This window comes from Dipodomys merriami, unplaced genomic scaffold (assembly GCF_024711535.1).
Source record: "Dipodomys merriami isolate MVZ:Mamm:240054 unplaced genomic scaffold, mDipMer1.0.p SCAF_1, whole genome shotgun sequence".
Taxonomy (NCBI): Eukaryota; Metazoa; Chordata; class Mammalia; order Rodentia; family Heteromyidae; genus Dipodomys; species Dipodomys merriami.
Genome location: NW_027202270.1, coordinates 53,883,257 through 53,892,539, shown reverse-complemented (window position 1 = coordinate 53,892,539; position 9,283 = coordinate 53,883,257). Strand labels below are relative to the sequence as shown.

At 38.0% G+C, this 9,283-nt stretch overlaps 1 pseudogene; it reads left to right on the top strand.

Moving 5' to 3' along the window:
• The first annotated feature begins 7,595 nt into the window (after positions 1-7,595).
• LOC138836706 (reactive oxygen species modulator 1 pseudogene) lies at positions 7,596-7,927 on the top strand (annotated as a pseudogene).
• Positions 7,928-9,283: the final 1,356 nt, after the last annotated feature.

Genomic DNA, 9,283 nt, shown 5'->3' with positions numbered 1-9,283 from the left:
GTGATCAATACAAGTGGAAAGTGCAGCGGCGGCGGCGGAGGCGCGCAGTGCCAGCCGGCATCTGGGGTGGGTGCACCCGGCGGGGAGAGGGGAGAGGGGAGAGGGGCCGGCGTGCGAGGCCGCAGGGGGGGAAGGGCGGGCGGAGGCGGGGCCTGGACGCCGCGGAGCTCCGGACCCGCTGGAGGTGAGGGCTGAGTTTTCCCCACTCCTCACCTCCCAGGCTCCTCGGAAGGTCGGCTTGCAGGCCCCGGGAGCCAAGATCGCTTTGTGTCGCGGGTGGGGTGGTTGGAGTTGTGGTGTACGTGGGATACCCGATTTAAGTTTTTATCATCTGAAGGAGAAAGGGAGGTAAGGTAAAGAGGAAATCTGATTAAACTCACACTGGGTCCCCCCCATCCCTTGCTCAAGGATTCCCTCTCCTCCCTCTCTCTGTCTCTCCCTGTCTGTCTCCCTCCTTCTCCTTCTCCCTCTGCCCCCCTTTCTCTCCCCCCCCCACCCCACTAAGGAAGGGAAATTATTTAGTGCTGGAGTAGAAATACCTGGGTTCTGTTCCACCCCTACATTAGGCTAAGATACAAATTTTCTAGGTGACCTTGGGAGGTTGCTGTTCTTTGACTGGGGTGTCCTAGATGTAAGAGGAGAAAGGGGAAATCATGCGCTTCCTTATAAGGGGTTAGTCAAAGCTCACTGTCTGTTTGTCTGTCTGTCTCTCTCTCTGTCTCTCTCTGTCTCTGTCTCTCTCTTTCACACACACACACACACACACACACACACACACACACACACACACACACACACACACCAAATTGAAGGATCCTGCTGCTGCAAAGAGGCAGAATGCTATCAGAGGACACAATATAGACATCAGCTTTTCGCTGCCTCTTTCTAATGCTGCCAGACAGTCTGTCAACTCCCACTCATGAGCAAGGAAACTCCCTTAGTTTGGAATATTTTAAGGCCATTTTGAAAGTCACACCGGCATATTGTTGCAGTGTGCTTCTGTGACACATAAAATCAATCTCTCTCCTCTCTCTGTTGCTCTCCAGCTCCTAATTGTTTCAGCTCTAGACAGCCCCACATGAACACTGGTTTAGTTCACTATGTAACTGGTTATAATTTAATGGAGTTAATTGGTCCCTGAAGTTGCCTGCAGAAGACTTTTATATTCTAGCTCAAAAGGAGAGATCATATGAAGTGGTACAATAAGAAAAAAAGCCCCAAATTGCTGTCCTTGCACAACTAATAAAAAAAAGTGCAAAATGTACTTATTAAAGAAACCTTGATTACTGTATTTTGTCATTTTCATTTTCTGGTAGTCATTTCTTAATAGCACAGGGTAAATAATAAAAAGTGCAACACCAGAGTTTGTTAAATTATCTTTATATGATTTGCATTTTTAAATCGGTTTGATAAGAGACTTTCACACATGATGAAACAGTGAACTAAAACCTTTATCTTTATATGATTTAGGCACATTTCTAAGTCATATGTGTTTAACAAAAATAAAGCCAATGTAACTCTTGTGAGAACATTTGGTGATGACATGAGGCAAATCATGACCCCCCCTCATTACCCTTATGATATCCTAGAAAGAAACTAGAATGCACGGAATTTTTCCTATATAACAGGTACTGCCAGCCAGCTTTAAAAGTTTCTTAGATTGTTTCACTATGAGGTCATTTAGTGTTTTTCAGCAGAGAACTAGCATGAACCAAAGAACACTAGGAGTGATAATTTGGAAGATGAATAAAGAAATAAGAAATAAGTTGTGTGATTTGAAGGGAGATGGGAAATTGCCAAACGGTTCTACTTACTGTGGGTTTTTTTTTTACCCTTGATGAAAAAAAAAATTAGCCTGATTTAGAGAGACTAAAAGCAGACTTAGCATAGAAAGAGAGGGGGAGGGAGTGGGAGAGAGATGCTTGAGTTAGATAGAGATGACCATTACAAAGCAGTAGAGTAGGAATGAACTCTGCTACAAATATTCTAGGTTAAGTGGCTAGCCATATGAAAGAGAGGAAATCCAAGCCCTACTTCACCAATGCCAATGTTGAGGGTGGAGTCCAGGTGAATTCAGGAGTTCGATATGAAAAACAGAATTATGAAGCTGTTAGAAGAGAATAGAGGGGAAAGCTTGTTGACCTTGATGTAGGGATGTATCTTTAATATGATAAGCATGAAAGCAAGATGGTTAAATTTGACTTTATTAAAATCAAGAAGCTTGGTTTATAGAATGATTGTATAAGAAGAGTAAAAAATAATTTTAAAAGCCACAAAATAAGTATTGTGCAAAAATCACAATAGAGCTTATTTAAAAATGACCTGGAACCCCAAAAAAGAGAAAAGTCTTTATTATAAATGATGAGTGCATACTTACTAAGGAGGATAAATAATGTTGATGCACATTAGCATGTAAAAGAGCAATTTTGAAATAAAATAAAAATAAGACGCCATTCTACATTTACCACTAGACTGGCAAAAATTAAGAATTTTGAAGATAAAAAAGCAGGTGAAGAAGGGAGAAGTAAAGTTGTTAAAAAAAAAAACTGCTTCCTGGATGCCGTGTTTTACCCATCACTTAGGAATAAAGCATGGCCTATTTTTTATTTGTATAAACCTTGCCATGCAGTTACAGGTGTATACCTTGAAGAAATTCTTCCATTGTACATCAGATGAAATACACTAGAATAGTCATAAGACACTGAAGAGAACTCAAATGGAGAATTGGTGAAAGGGTTTTAGTTGGCAAACATAGAAAACTACAGCAGTACCATCACAACAATCTCGACCATTTCAAAATTTATACTGAAAAATGAAACAAGTCCACAGACTGCAATATGCATAGGCATGATTCCATTTGTGTTAACTTCACAAACAAAAACAAACAAAATGTGTAAGAATAAGCATATAAATAAATTTTAAAACAAAGAATACCAAAAGGATTATAACATAAGATTTAGAATAACAATTCTCCTTGAGGGAGAGAAAGAGTTAAGGGCTTAGGGAAGAACCAAAAGAGATATAGAAATGATAAAGTTCTATGGTTTGCTCTGGGTTGGAGATTATATAGGAATATGCTTCAATATTTTTCTTTAAATATTTCATAGCCTTTTTGTGTTTCTGCTGTGTTTCAAACTGATATATCTAAAACAAAAAATAAACGTTAACATTAAACATGTTTTCAAAGAAATACAAAAGCAGAGCGAAAAGGATGATGACCCTTCCATGACTATCATTCAGCTCTGTATTGCCATTTTTCTGTCTCTCTCTGTCTTTCTGTCTGTCTATGCACACACACACACACACACACACACACACACACACACACACACACACACACACACACACACACATTTTCCTTAAAAGAAATGACAACCATGGTCATTTTTGTCTTAATATCATCCATTAACACATAAAAACTTTCAACATAGTGCTATTATCACATCTAATAACTTTAATATTTTGTTAGCAGCAGTTAATATATGTTGATCATTCCTTTTCTCCAATTATCAAAAATAACTTTTTGAGGTTAGTTTATTTCAATCAGGATAAAACAAAGTATATAATAAATTGGGTTTATATGTCTTGGAAGCCTCTTTTAACATATGAAGGTTCACTTCCATTCATATCTAAAATGAATGTTTATTTGTTGAAGGATTAGAGACATTTGTGTCATTGAATTTCCAGCGTGACTGCAACTTCATAGTACACACTAAATTATGTGATAGTTACTACTCAGGGTTTGATTAGGTGCAAATTTATATTTCAGAAAAGATTGCTTCCTAGATGTCATTGAATAAAATAGAGGATGTGATGTGGATGACATCAGGACATGGAATGTCAGATTGTCTCACTTTTAATGATGCTACTAAGACCAGACAGAAGTTCAGGTGTTATCAGTGTTATTTGTTCATTATAAATTTCCCCATCAACTCACAGATAAGTTGTAATGTTCAGAGGTGTTGTCTATATCATCAAGAGTTGCAGAATTGTGGTTTTCTCTCCTTTACGTTTTATTAGTAGCTTACAGAAGTTATACAGAGGGGGATTTCATTATTATATTTCCACACACGTTTACAATAAGTTTCAATCAATCCAATTTTATTATTCCTTTTGAATTTATTGGAAGGAACTTTCCATCTCCCACTTTCTGGTCAACTTGAACTAAATCTAGTACAGGACACACAGACTAATTTTCCTTTATTTGCCAATTTTCAGAATAATAACTTGCTTCCATAGCAAAGTAAATTTTCCAAATTTAACATGTTCTAATTGCTTCATCCTTCTCTTTTAATACCCAAATTGTCCTATCATTGGTTGACTTGGAACTCTTTTAGATTGTCTCCTGATTCTTTTTACAAGATCCTAATAGACTTTGATAGATTTTGTTTGTTTTTTTTAGAATTTTAAAATTGTCCTAGGTCCTGACCTATATCAGACATTGTTCTACAAAACTAGATCAAATCTTTTCTTTTCTTTTCCCTTCTTTTTTCCTTTCTTCTTTTTCTTTTTTTAACGAAATAAGTAAAATAGTAACAAAAAATTTAAACATGTTCTATTTACTTACTACATTTGGAGAAAATTGCACCTGGGACATTTTAAATGAAGATTTGTGCCACAATGTTTCCTAGAGAAAAAAAAAAGAGTCACTGGGTGATTTTCCCCTCAAAAGAATTTAAGTTCTCCTAATACCTTCATCAACACTGAAGCAGCATTTTCTAGGAGTAGGACATTGAGTTTTTAGAATACTTAGTACTTGGTTTCACCAGGTTTAGGATTGAATTAGGATGAGAGTGATGAGACAATGATAAATCAAGATAAAATCTAGGAAGAAAGCAACAGGTTTTGGGGAGGAGACTGGCTGTGGGAGTTGGATTGGGAATTTTAAGTAGAGCAGTCAGGGAGAAGTTCTTCAGGCAACATAATAAATGAGCAGATCAGCCAAAAGGACCCTACATGGGATGAAAAGTGAAGGATTGTCCTCCCGCAGACTTCAAGGCGTGGACTGTTCTATCCAGGGTCTTCAATTGGGTTTCTCTCATAGCCAAAGCTAGACACTTTTATTGTAGTTAATCAGAAGCTGGCCAAGCAAATTAGTTTTGATTAATGCCTTTGCTCTAATGTCACATGCCTGAGTATTAAAATAATTGAAAGATAAAAGTAGCCATTCTTCCTACAAAAAGCCCCTGTACTAAAATATCAAATTGTTGATGGGATTTAAGCTCATAAAAAGACTTCAAGACTACTTATTGATAAGTAGTTGCTTTCATATTGCCTTACTAGATTTTTATAATGCATTTACTGAACACTAAACAAACAGGCAACACAATTTTTGCAAGATGAAAATGTGACTGGCACACATGTCAAAGTTCTTAGAGTTAAACAAGCAGGGATAAAGGGAAGCAATGTCTGTCTTGCATAAGGACTTGTTTTACAGTTTAAGAAAAGTAATGTACAAATCTTCTAGTCTTGTGACGTCTAGTCTTATGAAGCTATAAATTAAGAAATTAAGAAATATTTTTAGGGGTGGTAGAGCACATCTGTAATTCCAGCAATCAGGAAGTTCAAGGAGGACCAAGGGTTCAAGGCTAACCTGGCTATATAGTAACAATAACAACAAATACGTCATCTCTAGAAAAAGTATGTTCTTTTTAAATAGTAATATTTTTCTTAAAAGATCACTGAAATTAAAGACAAAATTTACTAGTTTTCATTGTTCATTATGTCCAGCAGAATTTGAAAAGCTAGGTTTAAGGTAACTTGAAGAGATAGGTGGAGTTGGACAGATGAGGAAGAATGACGGAAGAGATTATTTTGCTAGATTGATCAAGATACATTGTACTCATGAAACAGTATTAATTGAAACATTTCTGTATAACACTAAATGATAATAAGTAAATAAATCATTAAAAAAAGAAAATCTAGGTTTAATTCTCACTTTTGAACATAACTCACCACTTCACTACACTCATGCTAGATTTATGTTCATTCCTTTCCACCGTATTATAGCTTGGTTTATAGTTTTTTCTTCATTCATACCTGCTCTCTCCAACTTCCTTCATAGTATTGTACAACTGCAATCATCTCCGGCCTTGTTCATATCATCTGCCTAGAGCACCTTTCACTTTTTTCATCTAGGTCAATTCTTTTTTTTTTCTTCGTTTTTTTCAGACTTCTTTTAACTCTCAGGTTGGATGGAAAGGGCCTCCTGTGGCACTTAATCCAAATTTCTCTCTGAATAGCCAATGAATTTTCTTAATTAATAAGGGTAGAATTGGAAGAGAGTAGAAGTAAAGGAGAACTAAAGAGCTCAGGTAAAAAGATTAGTATGTGCAAAAGTGTCTGTGCTTTATAACAGGATGTTAAGAGAGCTACAGATAACTCATTATGACTCAATCTAAATACATGCTGGAGTGGTCTGAATGTCTTTCAAAATGCATGTTTTGAAACCTAATCCCATTTATTGTGGATAAAGAGTTTGTATCTTTGGGGATATGATTAAGTCAGGAAGGCGTTACTGAAATTTTATTATCTATTTCTGTTTAACAATTGCTCCCAAAATTTAGCAGCTTAAACAACAAATATTGATTATCTCACATGGTTTCTGAGAACCAGGAATTTGGGGTGGCTTAGTTGGATGTTTGTTGCTCCTGAAATTAAACTGTCAACTAGAGCAAGTCACCTAAAAAGTTAGCCTGTGGCTGAGTGATGCACTTCCAGACTCGTGTAAGTGGCTCTTGACTGAGGTGCTCATCTGTTCCCTGTTCTCTGGTGAGCCATTCTGTAGGGCTGCTCATTTATGATGGGGCAATTAGCGAGCTCTAAAGTAAGAGAGAGAGAGACAGAGAGAGAGAGAGAGAGAGAGAGAGAGAGAGAGAGAGAGAGAGAGAGAGAGAGAGAGGAGAGAGGGAGAGCAGACAGAAGGCAGACAGGCAGGCAGACAGGCAGAGAGCATGTGGACAATAAAAGGGGAAGCTACAGTATGTTTTGTAACTTAATTTTAGAATTGATATGCCATCTATTCTGTCCTGTTATCCTAGCCATAATGTGCAGGAAACTGACAACACAAGATGGTGGGTATCAAGAGATAGAGGCTTTCAGAGGTTATCTTGAATTTCACAATGATGTATATAGAAATATGACATGCATATATTCTTATTCTTTGACCCATTCTGGTTACCTGCACAGTAAAATTTATGTGCAACATGGAAGTTAGTTCAGGAAATTGCCTGTTATCCAAGTACTTCCCGTTCCCACCTATCCTAGGCCTTTGTAGCCAAGTATCTGCTGTTTCTTTCTAAATGCTTTGTGTACATAAAACCATAAAACTTATGGCAATTTTGCCTGGCTTATTTCTCTTACTATAAAGTTTTTTGAGGTTCATCTACAATTGAGTAATATTTTTTTTAATCTTGAATACTGTGCGTGTGTGTGTGTGCGTGCGTGCGTGGATGCACGCGCCACTATTTGTTTATCCAACTCATCTGCTGATGGATATTTCTAACACGGGCTGTTTTTGAATGTTGCTGTCAAGAATATTTGTTCAAGGCTTTCCTTGTGAGACGTGGAGCCGAGCGACCGAGGCCCAGAGCTAGATGCTGGTGGCCGCGGGTCCCTATGGGCAGTCACAGCCCAGCTGCTTCCACAGCGTGAAGATGAGCTTTGTTGTGGGCTGCGCCATGGGCATGGCGGCCGGAGCCCTCTTTGGCACCTTTTCCTGTCTCAGGATGGGAATGCGGGGCCGGGAGCTGATGGGCTGCATTGGGAAAACCATGATGCACCGTGGCGGCACCTTTGGCACATTCATGGCTATCGGAATGGGCATACGATGCTAACCAGGGCAGTAGTTGCCTGCTACGTCTACATCTTCCCATCGGTCACAGCCCTTGTACTATAATAAAAAGAAGTTTTTGCTTCTCAAAAAAAATATTTGTTCAAAAGTATGCAGTTAATTCTAACTGAAGTGAGGTAGAATCTCAATGTTGTTTTGATTTGCATTTATTTTATTGCCAGAGAAGCATTTCTTCATGTGTCTATTGGCCATTCTTATGTCCTCTTCAGAGAAGTTTCTCTTTAAGTCTTTAGCCCACTTACTTATTGGACAGTTGTTTCTTTGAGGATTTGTTGTTGGGGGATTTAATTTTTTTGAGTTCTAACTATCTTTTAGGTATGAGGCCCTTGTCTGTCGTGTGGCTAGTAAAGATCTTCTCCCAGGCTTCTTCCAATCTGTGGGCTTTCTATTGATCTTGTTAGCAATATCCTTTGTCATGCAGAAGCTTGCAGTTTCATGCAATCCCATTTGTCCAACCTTTCTTTGATTTGTTGTGTTTCTGGGTCTTTATTCAGAAAATTTCTCCCTGTGCCTATGAGCCCTAGAGTTTCTTCTATTCCTTCTGGTAATGTTTTCAGGGTGTCTGCTTTTACTTCAAGGTCTTTGATTCATTTGGAGTTGATTCTGGTGCAGGGTGATATATACGGATCTGACTTTAGTTTTCTACAGGTGTTTAACCAATTTTGCCAGCAGCATTTGCTGAAGAGGTTGTCTTTCTTCCATTCTATTTTTTTGGCTCCCTTATCAAAGATTAAGTGGCTATAGGTCTATGGGTTCATTTCTGGGTCTTCAGTTCTATTCCATTGGTCCTCAGCTCTGTTCTTGTGCCAGTACCAAGCTGTTTTGATTACTATGCCTTTGTATAATCAATAAATCTAATGACAGATGCTGGAGGAGATGTTGCCAAAAGGGAAGCCTACTGTTCTGTTGGTGGGAGTATAAACTTGTTCAACCACTCTGGAAAGTAGTATGAAGGTTATTCAAAAAACTACAAATAGAGCTCCCCCACAACCCAGCAATCCTACTTTTGGACATTTACCCACATGATCACAAACAAGGCCATACTAAAGCTATCAACACAACTATGTTTATTGCAGCATTATTTACCATAGCTAAGATATGGAATCAACCCAGATGCCCCTCAGTAGATGAATGGATCAAGAAAATGTGGTATATACACAATGGAATTCTATGCCTCCATCAGAAAGAATGACGTTGCCCCATTTGTTAGGAAATAAAAAGTCTTGGAAAAAATCATATTAAGTGAACTAAGCCAGACTCAAAGAAATATAGGTCCCATGGTTTCCCTTATTTGCAACAATTAGTATACATCTAGAATAATCTTATCAGATGAGCAGAAAAGCTCAAAAGCTGTGTATGTATGATCATTTAAGATGATGCTAAGTGAAATGAACCCCAAAATATGGACACAAGAGGTTTTTCTTTGTCATT